The 12,374-nt window shown below is 38.3% G+C and overlaps 1 long non-coding RNA gene and 1 pseudogene across 2 annotated transcripts; one reads left to right on the top strand and one right to left on the bottom strand.

The window, feature by feature from the left end:
• Positions 1–1,364: 1,364 nt before the first annotated feature.
• LOC114030303 lies at positions 1,365–6,214 on the bottom strand. Of its 2 annotated transcripts, none has more exons than XR_003567592.1 (3): positions 5,984–6,214; positions 3,821–3,951; positions 1,365–1,447 (listed from the first exon to the last, which is right to left on the bottom strand). It is a non-coding gene; the product is annotated as an uncharacterized LOC114030303 (long non-coding RNA). The 2 variants fall into 2 exon arrangements; XR_003567593.1 differs by having other exon boundaries at positions 1,375–1,450.
• Positions 6,215–8,352: 2,138 nt separating this feature from the next.
• On the top strand, positions 8,353–9,464 carry LOC114030305 (annotated as a pseudogene).
• The last annotated feature ends 2,910 nt before the right edge of the window (positions 9,465–12,374 follow it).

Here is a 12,374-nt window from a genome sequence, read left to right as displayed (position 1 = left end):
ATGTTACACTAAGGAAGCAAAGATCTGTGACTGGTTCAAGATTACAGGATGCCTCATTTCCCTCCTGACCCTATCCCTGACTTCTGGACTTCAAAACCATGCCCCTGTGGCTATCTTCTCCAGGAACTTACAGAGCCTGGGGCATCTGACTGGCACACCCAACCACCTCTGGGGCCTTCTCAACTTGGAATATTCCTCTACAGCACCTGCCCTCTTCTAATGGCGAGTTCCTCCTGGAGCTTCCATGATCTGCAGAAGCCCAGGCTGGCCTGCCTTCATTCCCTTCCCAGCCCTAATCTTGGCTTCTGGACTTCAAAACCATGTCCCATGACAGGCCTTCGTTACCCAACCTCCTTCACTTTTGTATGTCACATTTCCCCCATTAGAATGTAAGCTCTTAGAGGGCAAGGGCTGTCTTTCTTTTTGCTTGTATCTGTATCCCCAGCACTTGACACACAATAAACACTTAATACATGCTTGTTTCCTTCCTTCCCTCATGACATACAAATTTAGACCAGAATTAATGAATGGGACCAACTGTGCTTGTCATTTAACTGACAACTGAACAAAATTGGCTTTGGAGTTGCCCTAAAACATAATGATTAAATAAAAAACAGTAAGTGCAGAAATTCTGTACTTGATTTCCCTTGGACTTCCCCATTCTTGATTTTATCCTCTCAATTTCCATGTTCCATTCCAAATCATTTGCCAATTACTTCTTCTGGCCCAAAATGGATCACACTTGATTTTGAACTCTAAATTCTTATTCCCATTTCAAGTGAGATTTGATTTCACAGCTGTGCCAATCAATGCCTGAGAAGCATTCTGCTTAATCTTCCCTTGCTTTCTTAATCACAGGCAGACACAATTCTTCCCAACTTTCATAATCGTTCAAAATTCTAAAGGCAATTGTTGAGATAGTTTCCTACAAGATCAACAATCCAAAATGAGCTTCCAAAGATATGGAAAAATCAGAGCTTTCTAAAAGGCTATCAGAAACTGCACTTAAAATATGGAAAACTGTTAGATTCGAGCTCATCAGAAAATTCAAACTGAAGACATGCAGCTATCACACCACCAAATTCAACCTTCAGACATCCCAAGTCAGAAGTCCCCCACAAAAGTCAAGGGTTCTGGCTATGTCTTGGTGTCTTTCATTCCAATATGAAAATGAAAATTAACCAGATTATCTCTGTATACCACCCTTTATGGTATACTTCTACTTAGATATCACGAGTGCACGAGTGCATGGGCATGCACGCACGCGCACACACACACACACACACACACACACACACAGAGCCATATTTTATACTCACAGTTTTTTAAAGCATACATACTTGTCTCCTGTTATAGTAATTGTGAATCCATCCTATTCCTTCCCTTGATCTTTGAGGCTGGGAACTTTTGTATTCACAGTGAACCCATTTCTTGTTTTACTGTTAAACTGCTTTCGGGAAGAAAGAAGAGTTAACATTACCAGTCTGTAACCTCATAGCCAGCCCTACTGTTACTTAGTAATGCATATTTTTTACTTGGCTATTTTAAACAAGGTCAGCCTGATACAATAAATGAATTGTTGTCTACAATACCAATCAGTTACTGGGGAATGGTTATCTCTTGCATGGTGTAACAGAAAGGGCTGAGGACAAGGAATCAGAAAAGTGGGCTATAGTTTCTGCTCTAGTATTTAGAAGCTGTGGGATTTGGGAAAACATTTAAAACTTCTCTACATCTCAGCCTTTTAAGAGTAGCTAAGTGGCACAGTGGAGAGACTGCTGGTCTGGAGTCTGAAAGACCTGAATTCAAATCCAGCCTCAGACACTTACTAGCTGAATGACCCTGGGCAACTCACTTTTCCGTCTGCCTCAGTTTCCTCAACTGTGAAATGGAGATCATGACAGCATCTTCCTTGAAGGGTTGTCAGGATCAAATGAGAAAAATATTTATAAAGTGCTTAGCCTGGTACCTGGCATATCATAAACACTTAATGAATGCTTTTCCCCCTCTCCCCACCTCATATGTTAAATTAGGAGCCTGGACTAAAGATCCTTCCAACTATAGTATCAGATAATTTTAGCTTATTACATGGAACAAAACAGATTCATTCTAATGATCCTAGATTCTCTGAATCCAACTTTTAGTTTATCCTTACACATAGCCCAGGGGATCAAAAAAAAAAAAAGCTTCCCTAATCAGCAGAGCAAATTCTCATTTTTCTCCTATGCTTTTGGGTTTCTATTTATGGCCACCCACATCCATCTGCCTTGAGGGGCAATAATAGTCATTCCTAAGATAAAATCAGTATTGTACAGTAATAAAGAGCAACGGATTCAGAGTCCAAGAATTCAAAGTAAATTCCAAGCTCTGCCACTTTATTGCATGTCACCTTAGGTAACTCACTTAACCTCTCTAAGATTCAGCTTCATCATCTGTAAAATGATAGGACTGAAGAATATGGCTCCTAAAGTCCTTTCCAGCTCTAAACCTATGATCCCAGCACATAGGAGGTGCTTAATAATGCTTGTTGACTGGTTGATTGGCATGCAATCACCCTGTTTCCAAACAGAAAACATCCTGATGGCTTACACATATACCGTGTGTAACCACTGTCCTGCCATCTTTGTAATGGGGGTATTTTAACAGGAATGCCATGAAATGGGACCTTCAGTCTTTAGGTTGGGATATGCACACCATTACTTTGTGTTAACTTTGTACTTACTGCAGAATAGATTGAACATAAATTGTTACTAAGAACTTAATAATTGTAAAACATGGTCTATTATGAAAAATAAGCTACCCTAATTAGAGTCAATGAACAAATGCCAACTTCTTTGTACCTGCTGGTCAGTAAGAGTAATAATGCTGAAGGAGCAGGGTCACTTAATTTTTTAATGGTTATATTGCAATTCAAAGCTAAAAACTTTGTTGTTTGTCTACCATGGATATTCATGCATAAAATACTGTCCTTCAATTTAAATAAATATATGAAGGACTGTGTAAAATCACTCCATTTTTTGTTATTTTGGCTATAGCTTCAAATCTCTTACAAAGCACTCTATATAAGTGCAGAATAAAAATCCACCAAGTGAGTAACCTAGCTTAGGATCTCATTAATGCCCCTTGAGGATATAGATGACCTCAATTTTATTTTCTTCCATAATGCTTGTTAGAATTATAAAAATGCTAAAAGGCATAGAGTTTGCCTGAGAGAGTTCAATAGATGGCAGTGAAAACAATAAATAAATGATCATCTAAAAATGATACAAGGAGATTTCACAGATGTTAAGGCAAATCTAAACAAATTATCAGTGATAAATGAAGATTATTTCAGATATCAATTTAAAAAAATTAATGTCATGAGCACTCTCCATTCACAAAAGAATTAAAAAATGAAGATACTGCATTTGTCTCTACTCCTCACAAAAGAGAAGCAAGTCCAACCTTGGTTGTTTCAAATTGCTAGTTTTCTAGGGAAGACGGGGCATGAAGAGAAACTAACAGAATAAATTAAGAAGTTTCTTGCTACAACCCTTTTGTGGAATTTGGATAGAGAGCAATAGAATAAAATGGAAACTCACTCCACGCGAACTGGAGGGACCACCGAAGGCACTTGAAGGATAATAGACAAAGACCAAAAAGTCTTAAGTTGGGCAACAAAAATTACAAAGGTAAAAGTTTGGCACTGAGGCAGAGTTGAACATCTCACCACAGTTCTCCAGCATAAAATGTAAAATGAAATGAAGAAAAAAGAATGGGCTCAAGTGTATCTTTAACTTACGCTCCCACTGTAACCTCCTTAGTTTAGTTCCTTTATTACCTCTTGCCTGGACTATTGTAGAAGCCTCTTAACTGGTCTTCCAGTCTCCAGTCTAATCCTTCTCTAAATCCATTCTTCACACCACTGACCAAGTAATCTTCCCAGCAACACTCCTCTGATCACATCAGGTTCTTTTAAAAAAATTATTTAAAACCTTCAAAAGCTCCCCATGACCTTCCCCAATAAAGTATCAACCCCTGATCCTTGAATTCAAGGCTCTCTGAAATCTGTCTGCAACCTCCTTCCAGTCTTAGCTCAGACTACTCCTTTTCACATACTTTTTGTTCCAGCCAAGATGTACTACTTCTACTACTCTCCACCTCTTATTCTCACCTTGCCCTCTCTAGTTTTCTGTGCTTTTGCTCATGCTATCCATCATGTCTACAACAGACATTTTTTCCCTCTTCCCACCCCTATATATCTGTCTGCTGAAGTCCCACGATTCCTTCAAAGACAAATTAGGGGCTGTTTGCTCCACAGAACTCTCCCTAATACCCTCTAAACCCAGCTGAATGTGATCATTTCCCTCCACAAATTTCTCACAGCATGCTGCTGAAACCTCTCCTTTGTGTTTCACACATATCTGTTTAAATGTCATTTTTGGACCATTCAACTGTGAATGCCTTGCAACTGTGTGACATATTTATCTTTGGTATTAGGCACTTTATACCCAATTTTTTTTGTTGTACTAAGCCTTCTAAAAGAAGCATATATTTACACTTCCAATGTTCTGTTATCTAAACACTTTATTTCATCCTTGAAAATTAAAAAAAATTGAAATGCCAAGTTAAGTGCTTTTAAAAACACACACATATTCGTGATCCCTTTGTACTAAAGCCAGTCACAAAGTGTTGACAACTGTTCCCTTCCCACAGGACACCACCACCCCATAGGCCAACTGACAACAACATTAACAAACAGATATGAACAAAATAAACAGCAATGAGTTCTTAGTTTTGAACAGTAAGCAGGCTGCCTTAAAGGCTCTACTTTCTTTATCAAATTTCTCTTTTGCTTTTCAAATAAAGATGTTCACAAAATATCTGCTTCCTTTTAAAAGTCTGTTCCTACTTAAAGAAGTTCCTTCTTATAATGAAGGTATTTGATATCTCAAAGGCAAAGAATTTGTTGCCATAATTCCATAGCAAGTCTAAGTGACTAAAATGATTCATATAAACTAACTATAAGGACCCTAATTAACAAAAGGAATTCAGGAGTTTCATCACATTAAATAATAACCTGGAAGACTAAATGTATCTTTCATTCAGAAACTTCTACTTTCAAAACAATTTTTACATATATTAATCATCAAATGATCATCAACAACCACTTGAGGTAGATATAATTTAATGGATAAAGAAAGAAGCTCAGAGAGGTTAACATGACTTTTTTCAAAGTTAAGTGGCTTATCAACCAAATTAATTAATTAACCAATTAATTGACCAAACCAAAACTAGAACTCTAGTCTCTGGACACTTGGTCCAGCAGTTTTTTCCACTATACTATTCAGCTTATTCATTCACCTACTACGCCAGAAGTAAGTTATTTACACTTACACAACACAGAATGAATAAAGTTCAGGAAATTCATGTCACATATTAGAATGATGATGAATTAATACATTTTGGTCTTCAATTAATACTAATAGCTAGCATTTTTAAGTTTGCAAATCATTTTACATATGCTATATATCATTTGGTCCTTATAAAAAATTGTGAGATAGGTTCTATTATTATCCCTATGTTCCAGATGAGGGAACCAAGGCCATGTGAGGTACAGTGACTTGCCTAAAGTCACAGCTACCCAGTGTCTGAGGGAGGATTTGAACTCAGGTCTTCCTGACTCCAAGTCCAGCACTCTATCCACTGAGCCTCCCAGCAGCCTCTACATTATGACTTATTTGATTAGATAAAATAAGTGAGAACACCACCTTACTCCCTCTAAAACTTAAAACACACACACACACACACACACACACACAACCACCACCACCACCAATGGCACATGTTATTTGATCCAAGGAAAAGATCTGGCCATAATTAAATGATTTCACAACTATACTGATTAAAATCATAATCCTAACAAAGCAAACTATGCATTTAGCAGTTTTTTCTTTAGTCAGTAGTTTGATTTCCAAAAGCATCAGATTCATGACAAATTTACCTTCATAATTGGAAGAAGATCTTCTACTTTGTGTACTTTTTCAAGAGCTTCTTGAACTTCTAACAGTCCTTTGGGATTATTAGCACTAAAAATACAGAGAGGTGGCAGTTAAGGATGCAGAAATGTAATAATTAGCCAAGCTATTTTAGAGCCATTTTCCATTTTCAATTTAAAAAACTTTTTCTTCGTCATGAGTTATTCAGAATGTGCAAAGTTAGTGATAAGCTATATAGGAATGTTCTGAACCATGAAATGGACTTGATGCTAATGGGCTTTGAGAAACAGATGAGAACTTAGTAGATGAATTATGTTGTTGTTGTTTGTCCTTCTTTCTCAAAGAGGACCAATGACATCAGGGAGGTGATGCCATGACATGCAAGTGAATTGGATTTAAGTGAGGGAGGGCTGTGCAAAGTCACCAGCCTCACTTTCTCCTCCAGAGCCATCTGGGTCCAGCGGCAAGATACAGATCAGGATGACTGGAGATAGCTCTGGATGCAGTGGAAGATCTTGGCCTTTTTAAGCTAAGGTCTTTAACAGGTCTGTCTGACTGAGGCAATGCCCACTCAGTGATTAAGGCTAGGTAAGAAATGAGGCAGAGAACGAATGAGTCACTCTCACTGAATTGACAGCCTTGAAAGTAACAGTCCGTTCGTACAGTGTTTGTTTGTGAACTAGCACAAATCTTTGTTTGTCCTATGCTGAAAATAACAATTGAATATAGATTTTGTTTCTATTTTTTTCTTTCACAAACTTTATTTTAAGTTCAGTTATAGAACAAAAGCATCTCTTTTCTTGGGTGTTTTTATGACATTTCATATTTGCGTAGCAATTTACAATCACTTTTATAGAAGAGTAAATGAGGTCCCTGGGCCAATGGATGAGCTGAAAAACAGAACTCAGACCTCTTTATTTCCAGTCTTGGGTTTACTTTAAATAAGCCATCAGTTTAGTCATGTTTTTCAGTCGTGTGCAACTCTTTGTGATCGCATTTGGGGTTTTCTTGGCAAAGATACTGGAGTGGTTTGCCATTTCCTTCTCCAGCTCATTTTACAGATGAGAAAACTAAGGCAAACAGGGTTAAATGACTTGCCCAAGGTCACACAGCTTGTAAGTGTCTGAGGTCACATTTGAACTCAAGTCCTCCTGACTCCAGGCCTGGCGTTCTATCTACTCTGCTACCCAGCTAATTAATTTGGTTTTGAAAATGGCTGTTTCTTTAACAGAAAAGAAAAGTCAGATATAATTTTATTGTTCTCAATATAGGCATAAGATACATGTCCAATATGTAAAAAACACCTCTAAAGTGAAATTAATCTGGTCGAGAAGGTCAAACTCTAGACTCAATTGCTTTATTCCTTATACCTTTGCTGGGAAATTTGAAATATGCCCTGACAGTGAATAAATGAGCCCACACAAATAAAGAGGGTAAAGCCAGTAGCATCTTAGGGTTAGCAGCATTCCTAGGCTTGGAGTCTTGCCTGAATGCAGTATCATACTTGAGGTTCTAGACACTAAGTAGATTTATAGAACCAAAAAACTACAGAGGATTGGGTATTAGTAATAGCCATGTTGGCAGACACAACCAGAGAGAGCAGGGCAAACGTTTTTCTTCCTGGGCAAATTACAGTACCTTAACATGACTGGATGGTTATGGTTGGGGAAATATGAAGTATTACTCTAAAGCAGTGGGGCAGCTAGGTGGTACAGTGTCGGGCCGGGAGGCAGAAAGACTCATCTTCCTGAATTCAAATCTGGCCTCAGACACTTACTAGCTGTCTGGGCTAGTGACTTAATCCTGTTTGTCTCAGTTTCCTCATCTGTAAAATGATGTGGAGAAGGAAATGGCAAGCCATCTTTAACAAGAAAACCCAAAAGGGGGCATGAAGAGCTAGACACAACTAAACATGTGAAAAATGACTCAACAACAAAAATATAAAGTAATGCTATTTTTAAAAAGCAGAGCATAATTTGGACATGCAACTAAAAGTTATCCCCCTTAGTGGAGCCACCCTGGAGGCTATCAACTTATTTCAGACATGCAGCCATCATTCCAATAATTTGGAGGTCTGGATAGCTTTGAGCTGTAAAATTCAAGGTTTTGCTAGCAGGTAAAGGCACTTTGGATGCCCAGAATTGTGGATGTTTCCTCTGGAATTGGGATGTCTTCCAAGGAGAAATCTAGTTCTATAGGACAGATTTTTCTCTCAGTGTGAGTTTAGCTTTGTAGGTATAAAGAATAAATGTTATTCACTCAGTGATAGCATTTGGTGGCTACTTTGGATATACCCCCTTGATTTGCCCCCTTCCATCCCCCCCAGCTCTAAATTCTCAAAGTAGGACAGTGTGCAGCCTCAGATTCATTAAAAATGGAAGAAGAAATTGCTGCTGTTGTCACTGACAATGACTCTGGCATGTGCAAAGCTGGCTTTGCTGGGGATGATGCTCCTCAGGCTGTGTTCCCCTCCATTGCTGGATGCCCAAGATACCAGGGTGTCATGGTAGGAATGGGCCAGAAGAACAGTTATGTTGGTGGTGAGGCCCAGTGCAAGAGAGGTATACTGACTCTGAAATATCCCATTGAACATGGCATTGTTACCACCTGGGATGACATGGAAAAAATCTGGTATCACACCTTCTACATTGAGCTTCGTGTAGCCCCTGAGGAACACCCTGTTCTGCTTAGAGGCCAAAAGAGAGAAGATGACACAGATCATGTTTGAGACCTTCAACACCCTAGCCATGTATGTTGCTATTCAGGCTGTGTTGTCTCTGTATGCCTCTGGTCCTACCATTGGTATTGTTATGGACTCTGGTGATGGTGTCACCCACACTGTGCCCCTCTAGAAGGGTTATGCCCTTCCCCATGCCATCTTTCATCTAGATTTGGTTGGCCATGACCTGACAGACCACCTCATGAAGGTACTGACAGAAAGAGGGTACAGCTTCATTAACGCAGCTGAAAGGAGAATTGTTTATGAAATCAAGGAGAAGCTGTGCTATGTTGCTCTGGACTTTGAGCAGGAGATGGCCCCTGCTGCTTCATCCTCTTCCTTGGACAAGAGCTATGAGCCTCCCAATGGCCAGGTGATCACCGCTGGCAATGAGAGGTTCAGGTGTCCAGAGGGCCTCTTCCAGTCATCCTTCCTGGGTACAGAATCCTGTGGCATTCATGAGATCACTTTCAATTCCATCACGAAATGTGATGGTGATATCCAAAAGGATATATCTGCCAACACAGTATTGTCTGCTGGGGTATTACCATGCACCCTGGCATTGCTGACAGAATGCAAAAAAGAAACCATAGCCTTGGCACCTAGCACAAGGAAAATTCAGATCATCGCTCCCCCTGAATGTTAAGTATTCCGTCTGGATAGGTGGTCCTATTCTGGCTTCTTTCTCCACCTCCCAGCAGATGTGGATCAGCAAGGAGGAATATGAGGAATCTGGCCCATCCATTGTGCATCGCAAATGCTTCTAGATAGACTGCTAGCAGATGCGTAGCATTTGCTGTGTGAGTATTCACAAAGTAAAAATTTGCCCAGGCAGATATATACCTTATGTTAGTCTCATGAAACTGGAATAAAAGCCTTCTTTGAAAAGAAACTCATCCTTGGGGAAGTTTGTATTTGCTGTTAGACAAATATCAGCACTTCTTAGATTGTTGAAGCGTTACTGATTTGAACTTGCGTTCAAATGAACAGTTCTTCCCTTGGTGTACATTTTAGCACACTTTGGTCATATCTTTGATCTAAACCCTGATATAGGTCACTTCATTTAGATAGGTAAGGCTAAGAGTTAACTTCTACAGAGAATTATCTTGAGAATATGGCAATATAGTATCTGGCTGGTTGACACTCAACAGCTGTACAGTTTAGTTCTAGAAAGCATCAGATCTGTACAGGTATGGAAAGGTCAGATTTCCAATATCTAAAAGAACTGACTTGCAGAATTTCTCTCCTAAGTCTGGCAGGAGTTTATTAAGTGTGGGTTTCATCTTGCCACCATCCCAGCAGGAATACATATTGAATCCAAGCCACAGGAACAAGTTTTTTTTTTTTCTGAACTGTTTCCCCTGAATGACGTGGGCCGAAGTTACTCAACCTTGAGTTGCAAAAAAGTTTGCATTTACAACCTGTAAATTTGTGTATCTAGTTAATTTATGTAAGATTTTTGTATGTTGCCTTAATGTTCTCACATGACAGTAGAATACTAAAATTTGGAAGTCATCCTAAGAGTTGAGAATTGTAATGCCCAACATGTCATTAGTAAGGAAAAATAAAAGTGCTGCAAGTTAACTGAGAAAAAAAAAAACAGATATTTTTCCTTAGGTAAACATAGATCTATGAGGATTAATTTGGTTTTGAAAATGGCTGTTTTTTTAATAGAAAGCTAGCAAACTATGAGCTCAGTTGTGTCTAAATGTCATTAAAAAGTTTTTTCACTGGAAATGTATTAATTTCCTAGGTTTGCTAAATTGGGAACTGTTGAAGTGTCTTTCTTTTAAATTTGGCCTAAATATAATTAATCTCTTTCAGATTAATCAGGGTGAAGGAGATAAAAACTTAATAAATTTGTTCCTTCTTGCATAGGTCTCTGTGTCATGAATTCCTTTTTTTTTTTAAAGGAGAAAAACAAAGTTTTAACTGGCACCAGAAACTGGTATAGGTAGAAAGGTCCAGTGACCTTGGGTAGGTCACTTAACTTCCATGGAACCCAGTTTCCCAGTCTGTAAAATGATAGGGAACTAAATGGTGTCTAAGATTCATGGTAACCAACACTCTATGGATGCATAGAGTGTTACCTTAGGAAGTATGGTCAGAAAGCCATGCAGAGCTTGGATGGCACTTCTCAGTGGGATATGGTTTACCAAATAAAATACTGTTTTATATTCTAATTGTTTGATTCAATTAGGGATTTTAAGAATCACCAGTTTGACTTTTTATATTTAAATTTATATTACATAATTATATTTATATCATTTCATATCCCATAAAAAGGCAATTTGCTACAGCTGTTTAGTCATTCAGTCTTTTCCAACTCTTCATGACCCCATGGGCCACAGTAGGCCAATACCGTCCATGAGGTTTTCTTAGCAAAGATACTAGAGTGGATTGCCATTTTCTTCTTCAGTGGATTAAGGCAAACCGAGTTTAAGTGACTTGCCCAAGGTCACATAGCTAGTATCTGGGATGGTATTTGAACTCAAGTCTTTCTGACTCTAGGCCTAGCATTCTATCCACTGAGTCATCTAGCTGTTTCAACATGTCTATTATTTGCTACGGTAGTTAGCCACAAAGGTTAGCCAAAAAAACAAACAAACAAACAAACAAAAACTCTTAAACTTATGGATGTCTGGATGGTGAGGAGAATTTAACCGCAAAACTGACAAGTCAGCATTAAGCTCCTACTATGTGCCAGGCACTTTGCCAGGTGTTAGGGGACGGACACAAAGAGAGTGAAGACAGTTCCTGCCCTCATTGTGCTATGAGAAATGAAGAGCTTGATAATTTTAGAAAAACATGGAAAGACCTGCATGAAATAATAAAGAGTGAAATGAGCAGAATCAAGAGAACATTATATAAAGTAAGAGCAATATTGTTTTAAGAACTATTTTGAGCGACTAAGTCATTTTGACTATTGTAAATACCCAAATTAACTACAAAGTACCTATGAAGATGCTATCTACATCCAGAGAAAGAACTGGTAAATAGAAGTATGCATATATAGAATTTATATATATATATATATATATATATATATATATGTATGTGTGTGTATGTGTGTGTGTATGTATATATATTTGTGTTTAATGGTAGCCATCTGGGGTAGGGGGGAAGGAAAAAAAGGAAAAAAAAGAAATTTACCTGAAAACTTCTTATATATTTAAAAGGAATAGCACGTTGTACATAATAGATTTGCAGTTTCATGTGCAATCATTTTTTATTACACAATGTTATGGAAATCCTTGTTTTATTTCATAAGTTAAATATTAAATAAATAAAAAATTTAAAAATCTAATGAGGAAAACAACACACAAACAACTATGTGCAGACTATACAAGATAACTTGGAGGTAATCTCAGAGGAAAGGCACCAACATCAAGGGGGACTGAGAAAGCATTCTTGCAGGAGGTGAGATTTTAACTGAGCCTTGAGGAACACTATGTGAACCAGGAGGCAGAGATGAGGAGGGAGAGAATTCCAGGCATGCAGGACAGTCAGTGAAAATGCACAAAGTTGGGAGATGGAGTTTCTTGTGTGAGGAAAAGCAAGCAGGCCAGTGCCATTGGTTCACGAAGTAAAGTGTAAGACTTTTGAAGCAGAGAGACACAGACAGAATAAAGGTAAAAGTCTGGAGCAGAATATATTATGCTTCAACTGAAGTAAAA

This window comes from Vombatus ursinus, unplaced genomic scaffold, assembly GCF_900497805.2.
Source record: "Vombatus ursinus unplaced genomic scaffold, bare-nosed wombat genome assembly UNPS02014953.1, whole genome shotgun sequence".
NCBI classification, from domain to species: domain Eukaryota; kingdom Metazoa; phylum Chordata; class Mammalia; order Diprotodontia; family Vombatidae; genus Vombatus; species Vombatus ursinus.
Note: the sequence above shows the minus strand (reverse complement) of the source record. Positions and strands in the feature narration are given on the sequence as shown.